Here is an 18,070-nt window from a genome sequence, read left to right as displayed (position 1 = left end):
CAAAAGCAAGAGCTCCTTCTAGTCTGAAAACCTATTCTCTGAAATGGAAACGTTTCTGTTCTTGGTGCCGTGATAATAATACACATCCCCTGGACTGTTCCCCGGAGTCCTTCAGAAGAGAAAGAAAGCTTCTTTTTTTTAGAGGCAGTGTGGCTAGCCTCATGGTGAGACTTTTTAGATGTTTTGCCAGCTCTTTCAGGTGGATCATCAGATCTATCTCTCTTCTTAAAAGCTGGTAGGCTCTCACTATCATCCTCTTCAGACACTACCTCAGATCTCACCTTTAATTTCTCCAGCCAGATCAATAACCTGCTTTCTCTATCCTTTAAGGTCTTTAAAGAAAATGTTCTACTAATCCTGCAGTCCTTGACCTTATGAGAAGGATAGAAACAATACATACACTCCTTGTGGGGATCCTCAAAATGTAATCTCTTTTTCCCACAGGAACCACAAGGCGAGAATAATCATTTCTTAGAAGATTCAGACATCCTGTATTCACAGTATTCAGCAAACTATGAGAAAAAACTGAGCAGAGCTCAGGGAGACTCCCTGTCACACGAAATGCTATAGAAAATCTGAGGGACTTGCCTCTCTGTGGAGTGTTGTAGAGGGTGCTGGAGCCTGATTGGCTGTGTTCCAGATTTGTTTTTTTTTTACAAAAGGACAAGGATAGGCTAATGAAATGACTTTATTGTCCATTATAGCCTATTTTATGATATTTTATCACTGTTATGTATATATTCTATTTGTACCATGAGACTTCCACCTTGACGGGGGGAGGATTCAAGCATTTGAATCTATGAAAGGTACCAATACTGGATAACTGAAGTTACAGGTAAGTAACTTGTTTTCTTTTCATCTATCAGTAGTTAAAGGACATGCTAGAAAAGGTCCATTATGCACCACTCCTTCAGCAAGATCTAGAGGTTTCCTTTCATCCCTCGGAAGTAAATCTACATATCAGCACATGGAAGAGCATTTGCAAACTTATCTGGCATTTATATACCATGGGGCCACACATGAAATGGACATGTGGCTCTGCCACCAACGCCCTGCTAGTGCCTGATGCCTGGGATGTTGTTGGGTGGGCGGAGGCCATCAAGGAGCGCAGGTGGTACGCGGGCGGGCTACTGTGTAGCTTGCTGTCTCTTACCTTGCAGCAGCTGACCCACCGGTGTTGTTGTGCCTCTCCCTCTGTCTTCGGGGAAACCCCTTGTGGCAGACTTCTAAAGAGGAATGAATAAAAGGTGGCTTACTCATGGGGTTCTTACTGACTCCAAAAGGCAACGTCAGTACAAAAATGACTTGTGTATGTATTATGGGTCTCCAGGGCTTATGATCCAAGGCTGCCCTGTACGCCCTATAACACAGTCATGGAAATGCCAGATCCCATTCCTTGTGAAAGGGGAAAGGATGGGAAAATCTCAAGGCCCTTGAGATTCTCTGCTGTTCAAATGACACTTATGTGTCATTATTTCTTTGCCAGTCTGGTTGGAGTTACCAGCAGGAAAGAAGGAGAGAATTCTAGCTATTCTAGGTAGCAAAGCCAGTGGAGTCTACTTGGATATCAGATGGGCCTAGAACCACCATATTTCTCGAGTTTTCAAAGAAATCAAAATGCAAATAGTAGATGGTACACGTTTAAACTCTGTTCCAGTCAACGAGATAACTGCTCCTGTGAAGCCAGTCTTTGAGAATCACCAAAAGAAATTACTGCAAATCCCATTGTAAATTCCAACACAATAAATAATCTCCAAGGTTTGCTACCTCAGTATCTAGATTATGCTGAACTACTGGAGAAACCTAAAGATGTGCAATTGCCTCCCCATTGTGAATTTGCCTGTGCCATAAATATCAAGTCTATACCAAAGGGGATGATGGAAGGAGCATTTGAGCAAATCAAACACTCACCCCCAGTCAACTGATCTGGGTTTAATCTGACCCTGTGCCTCATAGGAACAGTCCAGCCCGAACTGCCAAGCCATGTCTTCCCTGGACCGGAAACAAGCATCCTGGGACCGGTTTCGCGTTCATAACCCTCATCAGCCAGGCTATCTTGAATCCAGTGGCAAAGTGAGCAAGGGACCCACGTCTGGACATACCCTGCCTACTTAGGGCGAACAAAGCGATACCAAAGGGGATGAGGGACGGAGTGTTTGAGCAAATCAAACACTCACCCCAGTCAACTGATCTGGGTTTAATCCATCATCGTTCTTTAGCTCACTCCACCACCCCAGTTCAGACATGGCCATATGCAAATCAGTCTGACCCTGTGCCTCATGGGAACAGTCCAGCCCGAACTGCCAAGCCAGGTCCTCCCTGGACCGGAAACAAGCATCCTAGGACCGGTTTCGGGGTTTCACCCATCTTCAGCCAGGATAGCTTGATTCCAGTGGCACAGTGAGCACAGGACCCACGTCTGGGCATACCTGGCGCACTTAGGGTGAGAAAGCAAAAGACACACAATTGATGGATGGAATTCAGAACAAATCAAAGATGGATTTAACCCAGATCTCTTGACTGGGGGTGAATGTTTTGATTTGTTCTGCATTACGTCCATCAATTATGTGTCTTTTGCTTTCCATGGTAACAGCTGGGCTACAGGTGAGCTGTTCACCATGGGCAAAAGTGATAAGTCACAATCTGGCCTCACCTTCGAAATGCGTAAGCCTGGCAGATTGCAGCTAAAACAAAATTTGGACTCTGAATTGGCTGCTCCAACAGACGCCGTCTCTACCCTGGAGAAAACGCTTCTGGCGATGCAATTTAGTCTGCAGTCGATTGATGGAAAGATTGATTCATAACACCTACGTATCGATCATATGTCTGCAAAACTTGACAAACAAAGCGCCAGGCTAGGCGAGGTTGAGAAGCGTGTCTCTACAGCCGAATATGACCTGCAGTCTGTTTCCAATTAAGCCTTGAATATGGAAAAAGTTCTGGCTGTTATTCAAGCGAAGAATGAAGATTTGGAGGCAAGATCCAGGAGAAACAACCTGAGGATCACGGGCCTGCCAGAGTCGACTAACACTGGGAAGCTGGAGGTCTATGTAGAAGTGATGCCTAAAGATATTTTCGGTGTTAACAATTTGCCTCCTATGCTGATCGTGGAATGCGCGGACCATTCATTGGTGGCTCGCCTGATCCCTTGGGCTACGCCCCAACCCATTATTGCGCGGTTGCTAAATTATAGAGATCAGGACATAATCCTCCGCTTGGCTCAAGAAAAAGGCTCTATCAACTATCAGGAGAATGTGCTGGCCTTTTTCCTAGACTTTACCACTGCTGTCCAGGTGGCGAGAAGGGAGTTTGTACCAGTCAAAAAGCTGCTGATGGTGGAGGACATCCCATATGCCATGCTCTACCCTGCCTGTCTGAAAATCGGTCCCGATGGGTCCTCCAAGATTTTCAACAACACGAAGGCCACCATGGGAAAAATCAAATCATTGAAAAAATGTTGTTGCAAAACCGCCAGCGATGCTGATGAAGTGGAGCAGTGAGTTTCTGTCTGTGCTTGCAATCTGTTGTTGTATTGTTGCAGTCTGGATGCTGCCACGTTACCGCTTCAGAGTTTGGTGCTCGAGGAGGGATATTCGCTGAGCCGGACAATATCATGCAAAATATCCTATCACGAGGTGAACTTATCTTGTACCCATGTTCTTTTGACTTTGTGAGTATTGCAATCGTTCTAGATTACTGTGTCCTCTTGGCCACTGAATACTGGCTGGGCTGTCATGTTGTCACTATGGACAAGTTCGGCCACCTCCCTGCTTATTAGGAAGCTCTCTGCACTCTAGTGATCCCTAATGGGTGTACCCCTTCTATTTCTCCTGGTTATGTTCTCTTGGGGGGGGTCTGTTCATTTCTTATTGGGATGTCTTTAGCAAGTTGGGGGTGCTGAAGTGGGCGGGAGGGAAGGGGGGCTTTTTGGCAGGCTCTGTGCAATATAAATGCAGTTTATAAGCTAACATGATGGTCCTATCTAGGAAATTCTAAATGTGGGATCTTACAAGTGAGGATGATTAAATGCTTGTTCGAGTGGTACCGTTAAATTAATAACATGGAATGTATGCAGGCTTTACAACCCCAGAAAGATCCGTAATGTTTTAGCGTTTCTTGATAGGAACGATGTACAGATGGCGTTTCTTCAGGAGACGCATCTTACTAAACACACAGGGAAAATGTGGGGGCTCGCTGGGCTATGGTGTGTGTGGCAGTATCGCATTTCTGGAGTGTTAGTCCTAGTCAAGAAAGGCACTCGTTCACTCTGCTCAAGACTGAGGCTGATTATCAGGGAAGGGTGCTTCTGGTACAGGGTAAACTGGGTGGCATGACTGTGCTATTTGTTAACACCTACTAGCCAAACACAGACTATCCGGCATTTTATAATGATGCCTGGAGGTGTATTTTGTCCTTCCCACCCTCTGTAGTAATATGGGGCGAGATCTAAATGTGTGTCTGGATCCTTGGCTCTACCATTCTGCAGATGCGATGGGGAAACAGGCTGCTCATGCGCTAGTGGAGCTGATGGAGGCTGAGGGCCTTCTGGATGTTTGAAGGTCCAGAAATCCGGCAGGGAAAGATGGATATTTGTGTCAACGGTGCATGGATCTTGGGCCAATCTGGACTACTGGTTGGTATCCAAGGAGGTGTGTCCCTGGACAGTTTCTATTAAGCACCCGTTAAAAACGCTGTCTGATCATTCTCAAGTGCTCCTAGAGTTGAATGAGCCTGTATGTGTTAGACCGCCATTTCAGTGACGGTTGCAGCAGTCGTCCCTTCTACACCCTCTGTTTTGGGCCACGATTGGCGCTGCTATTACTAACTTTTTCACTGAAAATGAGGGCTCGGTTGACGGGCGGCCACACTTTTGGAGGCCTTTAAAGTCACTATTAGGGGGAATGTATCGGGCGCAGGCTGGTGTATTAAGAGATCTCTGGAATAGGCTAAGGGGCTTAGCTGACAAGATTAGCGTGCAGGGGCGTGAGTATGAACAGCATCCCTCGTCCACACTCCTGGCTCAAAGCAGAGAATTGATATCAGAACATAATCAGGTACCGGATCAGGAGGTACTGCATAGATCTAGGAGATGCAAGGCGCATTACTAAGGAGAGGGTGGCAGACCCAGTCCCTCGTTGGCGCATAAGTTGACTCTTCCAAAGGGGCAGGAGCATATCATCGAGATCGTGGATTCGATGGCATGCCACTCCACCCCTGATCTTAGTAAGGTGTTTCTTGGCTTTTTCACTGGCTTATATGGGACACGGCCTTCTTCGTGCGATGGTGAGATCTGTAGTTATGTTGACGATATCGCGCTGGGTTGGCTCTCTCATGGTCTGTGTGAATATTTGCCTCAGCCCTTTACTGTAGAGGATGTCAGAGAAGCTATAATGGCCCTGCCGTATAGCAAAGCGTCGGATCTGGATATGTTGCCTGGTGAGTTTTATAAAACATATATTGGGGTTTTGGCCCTGTGGCTGCTGGAGGTCTTTGCCGAAGCTGCCGAAACTGGTACTCTTCCCCCTACCCTAAGAGAAGCCCTTATTGTCACAAAGTTGCAAATATGTGTGAGTCATATAGGCCACTGTCCCTAATGAATATTAACACCAAAATATTGGTCTCTCAAATAGAGGCACAAGGTCAAGACTGATTTGCATATGGCTGGGTTCAAACTGGAATGGCACTATGGCGCCTCAGGCATCCACAGATACAGGCATCAGCAACAATACCACAACATCAGGGCTCACAGCTTCCAGGGAAGCCGGCCGGCGTGCACCAGTTCCACGTATTGACTCCTCCACCAGCTCCAACACACATGTCAGGGCTCTTAAGTCACAGCAGCAGCGTATGTGTCCAGGGATCTGGCTCTTAGCGCACCTCTGTACCCACAGTGATCTGGCTTGTGATGAAACGCGACCAGTTTGAGCCACCATGCACCCCGGGGAAGTCAGACCAACAGAGCCGGCACACCACTGTTCACGCAGACAGGGGGCCACAGGAGTCAGCATCGCCCGCCGCGCCCAGGCCCAAGGCAGCACAGTGAGACGATGAGGGAGGCCCGTCAGCCAAAACCACAGCGATCAGGTGAGTGCAGAAAAGCACTTCGGGCCCGCTGTCAAACCTCCACAGCCAGATTGGTACTCACTATGGTGCCAGCACAGCAGGACCCCGGCAGCTTCCGCCGCAGCAGCACTATATCCCGCGTTCCCAGCACAGTGGGCCGGTGGTGCCACAGCAGGCCAGGTGTCACCCCAGCCGGGCGACAGCAGCACGGTCTGGAAGGCCTCTCCGCTGCAATCGGGTCCCCGCAGTCAACCGAACACCCGCAGCTCGATCACCTTCCCTGAGTCCAAGCGCGCCGGGCCCGGCAGCAACACCGAGACCCATGGGGCCCTGCTCGCCACCACAGGAGCAGCGGCAAACATGAGCACACGCAGCCCTCAGCTACAGACGGCAGCCGCCATGTTATTTCCGCGGCTATGCCACACAATGTCGATATCTCCTCACCGCCGCTTACGCCACTCACCAACCGCGTCAATGGATTCCAGGGGCACTTAACAAGTTCAGTGCCACGATAGGTGCAGCTGTCTGCCACGTTTTTAGGCAGGATTCGGGGCGGATAAAGGATTTGGCCGGCAGAGCTGCTCTAGGGCGCAGCCATCTTGCCGGTGCACCCTCTAGCACCCCCCAGCAGTGGGTATTTGCACATCTCCAAAATTGTGGGTATCCATAAAAGCATGTGAATTAGAGGTCATTTTTCAAATTGACTTCTTGTTTTGCGAATTGTCTTACATTTGGAATGCAGAAATACCAAGAAAGTCAATAGGTTATAACACTTGTGCCACTATTCCGTGTTTCCCTAAGTTTCTCAATAAAAATGCTACCTCACTTCTGTGGGTGGGTTAGTGCCCGCGACAGGAAACAGCCCAAAACGCAACGTGGACAAATCACATTTTTCCAGTAAAAATTGACCCTTTTTGCAATGTGCCTAGCTCTGGAATTTGAAACGTAGCTCAGCCAGCACCTAGAAAAATCTAGCAAACCTATACATTTTCGAAAACTAGACACCCAGGGAAATCCAGAATGGGATGACTTGTGTGCCTCTCACCAGGTTCTGTTACCCAGAATCACTTGAAAACCTCAGTCTTTTTAAACGAAACATATTTTCCTCAAATTTCTGTGATAGAAAGTTCTGGAATCTGCGCGGATCCACAAAGTTCCACCCACCCAGCCTTCCCCAAAGTCTCCCAATACAAATGGTACCTCATTTGTGTAAGTAGGACTAGTGCCTGCGACATGAAATGGCCCAAAACGCAATGTGGACACGCCACATTTATACAGTTAAAAGTGACCGTTGCTATGCAAAGTGCTTAGCTGTAGATTTTGAACCCTACCTCAGCCGGCACCTTGGGAAACCTAGCAATCCTACACATTTTTGAAAACTAGACACACAACAGAATACATGATGGGGTGACCCGTGTGGCTCTCACCGGGTTCTGTTACCCAGAATCCCTTGCAAACCTCAAACTATGTAAAAAACACCTTTTCCTCAAGTTTCGGTGATGGAAAGTTATGGAATCTGCGTGGACCCACAAACTTCCACCCACCCGCATTCCCCAACCTCTCCCAATAAAAATGGTACCTCACTTGTGTTGGTAGGTCTAGTGCAAGTGACAGAAAACAGCCCAAAACGCAACGTGGACACACCACATTTTTAGAGTGAAAACTGACCCTTTCTCTGCAAGTGCCTAGCTGTGGATTTTGAACCCTAGCTCAGCCGACATCTAGGGAAACCTAGCAAACATATACATTTTGTAAACTAGAAACCTAGGAGGATCCAGGACGGGTTGACTTGTGTGGCTGTCATCAGGTTCTGTTACCCAGAATTCCTTGCAAACTTCAAACTTTCTAAAAGAAAACACCATTTCCTCACATTTCTGTGATGGAAAGTTCTGGAATCTGCGTGAATCCACAAACGTGAACCCTCCTAGCATTTCCCAAAGTCTCCCGATAAAAATCGTACCTCACTTGTGTGGGTAGGCCTAGTGCCCGTGACAGGAAACAGCCCAAAATGCAGCATGGACTCACCACATTTTTACAATGATAACTGACCCTTTTATTTTCAACGGGCCTAGCTGTGGATTTTGAACCCTAGCTCGGCCAGCACCTAGAGAAACTTAGCAAACCTATACATTTTTGAAAACTAGATACCCTGGGGAATCCAGGATGGGGTGACTTGTGTGGTTCTCACCAGGTTTCCGTTACCCAGAATCCCTTGCAAACCTCAAACATCAAATTTCTGTGATGGAAATTGCTGGAATCTGCTTGGATCCACAAAATTCCACCCACCCAGCATTCCCCTAGGTCTCCCGATAAAAATCGTACCTCACTTGTGTGGGTAGGCCTAGTGCCCGTGACAGGAAACAGCCCAAAACGCAGCATGGACTCACCACATTTTTACAGTGAAAACTGACCTTTTTTATGCAAAGTGCCTAACTGTAGATTTTGAACCCTAGCTCAGCCAGCACCTAGGGAAACCTAGCAAACCTATACATTTTTGAAAACTAGGCACCCAGCGGAATCCAAGATGGGGTGACTTGTGTGGCTGTCTCTGGGTTCTGTTACCCAGAATCCCTGACAAACCTCAAACTTTTCTGTGATAGAAAAAGTTCTGAATTCCGCATGGGTCCAGAAACGTCTACCCAGCCCACATTCCCCAACGTCTCTCGATAAAAATGGTACCTCACTTGAGTGGGTGGGCCAAGTGCACGCGGCAGGCAAGAGCCAAAAACGTATTGTGGAGAAATCAAAATAGCCTATCACAAAACGACCTGGTTTTGCAGTGGGGGTCATCTGGGTTTTTGGCACCAGCCCTCGACTGCCATCTATGAAAACCTACTCAACCCAGACAGTTTTGAAAACTAGACACCTGGAGGAGTCCAGGAAGGTATGGCTTGCATGGATCACTCAACGTTTTCCTACCCAGAATCCCCTACAAACCTCAAATCTACCTGGAAAAATCACATTTTTCTAACATTTCTTTATGGGAAAGTTGTGGGATCACCGGGCTGTCACAAATTTCCCACCACCCAGCATTCCCCAGGTCTCCCGATAAAAATGCTACCTCACTTGTGTGGGTGGGCTAAGTGCCCGCGTCGGGCAAGGGCCCAAAACGTATTCTGGAGACATCAAAATTACCAGTCACAAAACAACCTGGTTATGCAAGGGAGGTCTTCTGGATTTTTCACACTGGGCTCGGCGGCCCTATAGGGAAGCCTACCAATCCCAGACATTTATGAATAGTATACACCTAGGGGAGACCAGGGGGTTATGGCTTGTGTGGATCTCCCAACGGTTTCCTACCAAGAATCCCTTGCAAACCTCAAATTCAGCTGAAATAATTTTTCTCACTTTGTTGAGATTCATGGGAGGCACACCACCCAGTACTCCCCATTTATTTTGTTAACAACAATATCTAAAGTTGGTAGATTTTCCCTAGAGACAAACTACACCTTATCACAGAAAGACAGATAAGTCAAATATGCCTGCCTATCCATCTGTTACACAAGTACGCACACACCCTGGTTGGATTTGGCATGAGGGTGAGTCTAGGGTTCAAAATGTATATTTTATGAACAAGAGATTTCACATAAAGGAAATGCACTGTTAATAATTAAAAGGTTAAATACCTGAATGAATGAATGACTTACAGCTTGACACACACGTTCACACTACCAGCTGGGGGCCCAGCACATTACAACACTCACATCAACAGACAATGTAGAAACAATGTACACCCTGGAAGAAAAATGCAGAAAATACAAATATTACTTCACTAACTAACTAACTATTCCTAAAGTACACACATATTCTGGTTGGATTTGGCACGAGGGTGAGTGAAGGTTCAGAGCATAAAATATGATTAAAAAGAGATTTCACAAAAAGGAAATGCACTGTTAATAATTAAAAGGTTAAAATCCTGAACCAATGACTCACAGCTCATGAGCTGTAAAGCCTCAGCAAGGCACCAACCTCTTTACAGGCCATTCACACACCTTTCATAAGTGACACACACAAGACCATTCACACCGCCAGCCATGGGCCCAGCACCTTACAGTATTCACACCGCCAGCCAATCTCCAGCCCACGCACACCATCAGTCAAGCGCCAGTGCACACACACACTGCTAGCCAAACACAGCCCACCCACACCCTCAGCAAAGCGCTAGCCCATGCACACCGCCAGCCAAGCGCCAGTCCACGCACACTGCCAGCCAAGCGCCAGTCCACGCACACCGCCAGCCAAGCACCATGAATGTGGAATTTTGTTTTTTTTAGCAGCTTTCTCTGTTATACCTAGGGTCGATAGTGACCACAATTTATTGTCATTGGAACTGGCAAATAATATTGGTGGTAGCTTAGTCCCTCAGGGCCCAGCACTACCAAATAGTGAGAACTTGGTGCTAGCTGCAGGAGGTAGACGCATTAGGTGGGCAAGGGTCGTGAGCGATGAGACAAAGCTTGCAGCATTATATAGTAGTGTCACTCGCTCTCTGGAGGTGGTTTCCCACCTTTTGAGCCCCAATGGTGATATTCTGCAGAATCATTTCCCAGATTTCCGGGATATCCACAAGGAACTCCTCGGTGGCCTGGTTGGCTTTTTCTACAGTTCTAGTGTGCCAAGGCCAAGGATTTCAAGGCCTGAGCATTGGTATAATAGAACTTGTAGGCTGGCCAAGACTGCCCTGATTAAAGAAGTAAAAGAGGGTACACAGTCAAGTATCAAAGCTGCGAGGGCCTTCTACAAAAATCTGATTAAGGAGGCAAAATCTGAGTGGGAGGATCTAAGGTGGCAAAATATGAAGCAAGCATTAGTAGATCGTGATTCGAGGGCTTTCTGGAACATTGTACGAACAAGTTCAGCAGCAAGCTGCCCTGCTATTATTCCCAATCTTAGTGAGGAGGTTTGGCTTGCGCATTTTAAACCTCTTTATTCACTCAGTAACTTTAGTGGTAGATTTGACCCGGTAATCCAGCCTAATGCCACTGTAACGGATCAAACGGATCATGAAGATTCGGTGAGTCGATCCTTTTCCCTTCCAGAAATAGAGCTGGCCCTTAGTACCTTATCAGTAGGGAAAGCCCCAGGGCTCAATAGGATCCCTGGTGATTTGTATAGAAGTGAAATTAAAATTTGGGCCCCCTATATTCGGGTTTATTTTAATGCTATTCTGCAGGGCCTTGAGATCCCGGATACTTGGTTGGGAGCAGAAATCATACCCATTCACAAAAAATCTTCCCCTTTGGATCCAGCTAATTATCGCCCCATAAGTTTGATCGATGTCTTACAGAAGCTGTTTGCCCGAGTCCTTTTAACAAGACTGCAGACCTGGATGGAGGACCATCAAATCTTAACCTCCCTCCAAGCGGGGTTTCGAGCAAAGGTTTCCACCATTGATCAATTGTTTAGGTTGCAGTTAATCCATTTGAAGACAGTTTGTATGGGTGCCGGTAATCTTTACTTGATTTTCGTGGACCTTCGGTTCGCATTTGATATGGTCCAAAGGGAAAAACTATGGGCTTTATTATTAGAGATGGGTGCTCCCCCTTACCTTTGCCATCTATTTAAACGTTTGCATGATGGCACTTATGCAAGGGTGAGAGTTGGGAGATGTGGGGAAATTTCAGGCCCATTCCCGGTTGAAAAGGGTGTGAGGCAGGGTTGTGTCCTGGCCCCCACACTTTTCTCCCTTTTTATTAATGGGTTGATTGAGCACCTTTTGTGTGCCGCTAATCTGGATTCCCCAATCCTAGCGGGGCGTAAGATACCGGCCCTAATGTTCGCGGATGATACGCTCCTGTTGTCTAAATCTTACATGGGCATCCAGCGTTCATTAGAGGCTTTCTGCTCCTTCTGTAAAAAAAGGGATCTGGAATTGAACCTATCTAAAACAACATTTATGGTTTTCAGCTCCAATTCAACCAATTGTCCTCACCCCAAGATGGGAGATGAAGAGCTGGATAGGGTTTCTATTTTCGATTATTTGGGGGTAACCCTTAATGACAAAATGAAATGGGGGTCCCACATGGCGGAGGCAAATTTGAAGCTAACGCAATCAGTGGGGGGTATCCTGAAGGTTTTTAATAACACTTCTTCTAAACCTCTGGGCCCCCCCATGGAAATTTACAAATCCCAAGCAAGAGGGGGTGCGCTTTATGGTGCTGAACTCTGGGGATATTGTACTTCTGCTTCTTTATCGTCAATTGAGAATTCTTTTATTAGGCGACTGCTGAAATTACCCATGAGCACCCCCTTAATTTCCTTGCGATGGGATTTAGGTTTAGTTCCCATTGAAGAGATCGCCCTGAATCGCCCTCTCCTGTACTGGAGATGACTCTGGTCAACGCCCGAGCTTGCAAGTTATAGGTATGATCTCGGCGATATACTGTCAAGGGGGAAATTGGGAAAAATACCTTGGTTAACATATGTAAAGAACCTTTGTTATCTCATAGGGATGGGGGACCTATGGTCCGCACCGGAAGAGACAAGCTGCTCGTTAACTAAGAAATCACTGTGTGAGGCTCTACAGCTGTACCGGAAGGAAATTTTATTGCATTCGTCTCTGGGAAGGCTTACTGACACCTTTCTGGATATTAAGATTAGTCCCCAGTTTGAAGTTTTTTGGATGTTATCCAACCCCCTCTGGCAAAGAAACTTTACATTCAGTTCAGACACGGCTCGTTACCACTGAGGGCCTTCACACATAGATGGTCTAATGCATCTGACCCCTTAAGCTCGTGTCCCGAATGTATTGACATCTGTGAAACAGAGTTGCATGCTGTTCTTTTTTGTCCTTTATACACCAAGGCAAGGAAGAAGTGGATCATTCAACTCTGCAAGTCCAGGGGTTTTAGGGACTATCAGGAGGTGTTTAGAATCCTGAAGTACGACACTACCCCATTGATAGTGTTTGTGATGGCTAAATTTCTTCTTTCTATGTGGTTTACCAGGTCCAAAAAAATTCTATCTGCCACATAACTTTCCTGCTTCTAGTATTGTCATTATTGTTACTATAGAAGCATGTGGTGTTGCGAGACTACTTTGGGCCGCGGATATCGTTTTAACATTATGTTTTTATGTGAAAAATCTTTTTTAACTGTCCTTGTAATTTTTTTATCACACAAACTATTAATGTTTTGATGGACTATACTCTATGCAATGTCTATTTAATCATGTTTTATTGTAAATAATTATTTATGTCTTTTTATGGTATTTTACCGAAATAAAAGCTTTGACTGACTGATATGTTGAGAATATTAAAAACTGACAACTCACGCCTAATAGTATTTGGACTCAGCCAATTTCTATTGGCCATTAACTTCATAAGGAAAAATAGAGGGCAAAAACTTTAACTCTATAATCAGGGCATCATTCCCTAGTGTCTATTTAGTGGTAATGGTGTACTATTCGGCAAGAGCAGCCATGCTTAAAATCCAAGGGGATTAGGTACCCACAACATGCACCGTACTGACACCGAATTATTAGTTAGTAAGATTATAATTTTTCTATCCTTGGAAAAAGCTGACCCAAAATGCTTTGAAGATGGCGTTGCAATCAATGTAGTGGGCTGGATACACGGGGAAGACAACTGTTCAAGACTATATAGTATTGAAAGTGAAATAGCTATTCTTCTGTGTAAATATTGAATTACTTTTAACTGCTATGTATTTTAAAAGTTTTTATATTTTTAGTAATATCTTGATGATCTTATGAACTGACAGTTCCAGTTGTACATAGGCATTCAATGAACTTTTTTACGAACATCTAAATTTTATCAATTTTTGTATCATTCTGGACACAAAGTATTTCACACTGATGTCCGTGCATATTGGTACATTGTAACAACTGCGCTATCGCACATTCACTGTATATGCACTTTTCCAGAAATCAATATTTGGTACAGAATAAATAGCACTTTGCTGCTCATAAACTGCACAGGCACTTTACATATGAGCAAGACAATAGATTAGCCCTTAGATTGTCAAGACCGACCTGTGGGACTCATTCAAACTCAACATAAACTCTAACGAATCAGATGCATATTGATGTGATGAGTAGAGTAATGGATGAGCGGAATTTTTTTTTTTTAAACTTGCTATGTATGTACTGTATTTTATTGTTTTCCTACTATTATGGCCTTACAGGCTGAAATAAAGTATTTTGATATGAAAAACACACACCACCAGCTAAGAGCCAGCCCACCCACACCGCCAGCAAAGCGCCAGTCCACGCACGCAGTTAGCCAAGCGCCAGTCCACGCACACCGCCAGTCAAGTGACAGTCGACACACACCGCCAGAAAAGCGCCAGTCCATGCACACCGCCATGCCAAACGCCAGTCCACGCACACAGTCATCATTTGTTTTTTAACAAGAAAGAAAACACAAACCAATTGAAACTAGATACAAAACTATAACTACAAACACAACAGTGGTAACTAAATACCTCATCCTAATGCCAACCGTGAAACAGAACTACAAATATAAAACAATACAGATCATGCAGTTCACTATTAGACTCACAGTTACTCCCACCCTCTTTAAAGTGTGATGCAATCTGAAACATGTGGGTACACACAGCCCAGGATTAAAAGGACAATCAACATAGTGCATACGACTCTCCATCCGTATACCTCTTTGCAAACAGACTCTGCATCTCTTACAGGGATTGTTGTTTTTGAGCGTGGGAGGAATTCACTTGTTAAAGAATCAACAACAACAAACACTTTGTAAAATAGGTAATAAACAAAACCGCAAACAAGAATTAAAAGCTCTGCTCTAGAATAACAAGCATTTACAATGCAATGGTCTCGGCATTGTTAAAGTTAGAGCTGTTGGCATTGCTCATGACATTATTCTTGTTTATGTTTTTGTTTATAAAACATTTAAAGAAACTGCATTGTTATTTACAATGTCAATAGCTTAATCGCTCTCCAATGCGAGATCTATTACATTTGCACCCACACACAGAGCCACACACACAAAGCCACCCACACACAGAGCCACCCACACATACAGAGCCACTCACATAGAGCAACCCACACACAAATAGAGCCACCCACAGAGCCACCTACACACACACACAGAGTTACCCACACACAGACAGTGCCACCACGCATAGAGCCACACACGCAGAGCCACACACACAGAGCCACCCACACACACATAGAGCCTCCCACACACACAGCCACCCACACACACAGAGCCACCCACACACACACAGAGCCACCCACACATACACAGAGCCACACACACACAGCCACACACACACAGCCACACACACACAGCCACACATACATACACAGAGCCACATGCACACACAGTGGCTTCCACAAACCTTCCAGCACCTGTGACGAGATTAGCAATAAATCATCATTTAACAGTGTTTAAGGCACGAGAAACGAAGGAGTTAAATGCCAACATCAGAAAGAAATAAAAAGAGACTGGGCCGACAACCAAGACAAATCACCCACACTGCGAGCATTCACGTAATTACAAAACAAATGCTGTCAGAAGCAACCGAGCTGTCAGAGCCTATGACCATTAGTATGAGTTCTCTGACGGGCACCCGGCCCCGCTGGAGCAGCCGCTGAGCTGCTTGCTTCTCATGGCGTGCTGTCTGGTGGGCCTCGGGACCTAAGAGGGGAAGTGAAGGCATTGAACACTGCGCACTCTGGCAGCAGATGCCAGGGAGCACCTCCCGTCAAGACTCAAAGCCATTAGAGAGGCAGACAATTAAACGGAGGGCAGTGGGCTGAGAGCTGCAGACAGAGGGAGTGAGGCAATAGCTGGAATCCCTCACTGGGCTAGAGTGCTGTGTCCGGCTCTGTCTGGCAGGAGTGCAGGAACGGCTGAGATCTGTGCAGAATATAGCACAGAGGCAGGGCTGTAAAAAAATGTGTTAGTCAGAGGAGCACAGTCCGTGAAGTAGCGTACTCGAGGCTCCCTCTGCTGGACTCACGGCAGCCAAACCTATACAGGACTCTTCTGCAGAGAGATTGCAGCGCTTGCGCCAACTTGTAGGCTAAATACAAACCTAAACTGATACAACGCATATTGCACAGGACAAGTGGGGCAGAAATGTTATACTTCCGTGTTTGTAGGGTTCAATGTACACTGCTCCGTGAAACAAGCAGCCGACCTTCTTAAATATTCGTCTTCCAGTTTCTTCTCCTGTGGTTTTGTGCTACCATGTGTTTACAATGATAAACTTTTACAAATGTAAAGAACATACAGACAAGTGTGTTTTTAGGGCATCTAGTGGGCCACATCAATACTGTCAATATTTCCTTAGGTGGCGTTTTTGTTGCGTATGATTTAATGGGGTGTTTACTTGATGGCAGGCGATCTGTTTGCTTGCTCGGCGCTTGTTTAGTGGAATTTGGGACATGCGGTGCTGAAAGCTCGCCGAATACCGTGCCTTCATCAGCAAACCGTGCTGGACAAAAGCGCGTGCTATTGGCTTGACTCGAAGCCGGCTGCCAGAGCACGCATTCCACCCACCCGGCGCAGGCTTTTGTTTTAATAACACTGACTCAAGTGCCCAACGGCTGTAGGGTCGAGTTGCATAATTGTGTGTCCTTAACAAGCCAAGGAACAGCCTGGTTACCGAGTTCAACTGCTGCGGAATTTGTTTGCAGCAATTAAGATAGTGAACTTAACCCTGAGCCACAGCAAATCATTTACCGTTTACTGCGCTTGAAAAACAAATCGTGTCCCACAGTCGGCGGCATGGCTAACACCGACCCCAGGACCCCGCAGGAGCTCGCCGACTTGGTAACCATGTTTCTCAGAGGTCAAGCAGAAATGCCTTGGAGAAACGCAGCAAATTTTCGGATTCGGGGGCGTGTTTTTCTTTCTCACCTCTTGCCATTGGCTGGAATGTTTACATTCCAGAGGAGAGAAAGAAAGTAAATAACACGCCCCCGAATCTGAAAAAGACGGAGCTTAAATGGACAGACGCCCCTCTCCTCCAATGGCTGGCCTCCGTTTAGGAAGCCAGCCAATGGAGAAGAGGGGCGGGTTCAAGCCCCATACCTAAAACATTATCTCGCCAAGCGAGACTGTGCAAGCGCAGCCTTCGCTAGCCGAGACCTAAAAAGGAGAAATAAAACATTACAATTACATATGCAAATAATGCACCAGTGCACACACAATCCATCAGCCAAGCTGGGGGGCAGGTGTGCCTAAAAGCGTAAGGCCGATCTGCCCCCAAGGGGGGGCAGAAAGTGCCAAAATATTCAGTCCCAAAATGATGAGCGACCCTTGCCCTAGGGGCCGCTCTGAGGAAATATGAATTTTGTGATCAGTTATGTCCCCTATCGTAGACCCCAACGGCTCCATGTGCATGCTATAAGTACATGTATGTTCCCTCCTACTCCAGTTTTGAAGACGCAAATATATGTGCGTCCACCGTCAATATGTCCTCTTTCAGATCCGCCATGAATGGGTCAGATATTCCATTCCTAAGTATGAAAGGCCACCGACTTTATGTGGTTCACTCTCCACATTTTACAGATTCAGGCGAGTAGGCCCGAATTCTGTCATCAAGCCTTTTCCTGCCTTCTGCCTCTGAAAGCTCCAGTCTGAGCCTGCATCTGTATCCATGAACTTTGTCCTACTCCCTGCGCGGCTAACGGTGCCTGATCCAGCATATTGCCTGCCAAAAACTGTATTTCACCTTCAAGATTATCTCCTCCGTTCCTCATCCGATGCATTCCTGTCTAGCAGTTTAGGTAAACATTCCTCCAGCTACCGTGCAAAGGGCCAGGCCTCGCTGTCCTCATGCAAGTAATTCATAGCCCCGTTACCATGGAATATTCCTACCCCCTCGCATCTCATGTAGACACTTAGACGCTTGTACACGCACTAACAGTCAGTATAGAATAGATTCTGTCCTAGAGACCTTTCCTTTTGGATAACACAGTTCTTTAAACATAGGATATTAGATATGATTTGGGATTAGGTTGACATAACCCCCAGACTTCTGTCTCCACATGTAGAGCTAAATGT

Source organism: Triturus cristatus, chromosome 8 (assembly GCF_964204655.1).
Source record: "Triturus cristatus chromosome 8, aTriCri1.1, whole genome shotgun sequence".
Taxonomy (NCBI): Eukaryota; Metazoa; Chordata; class Amphibia; order Caudata; family Salamandridae; genus Triturus; species Triturus cristatus.
Note: the sequence above shows the minus strand (reverse complement) of the source record.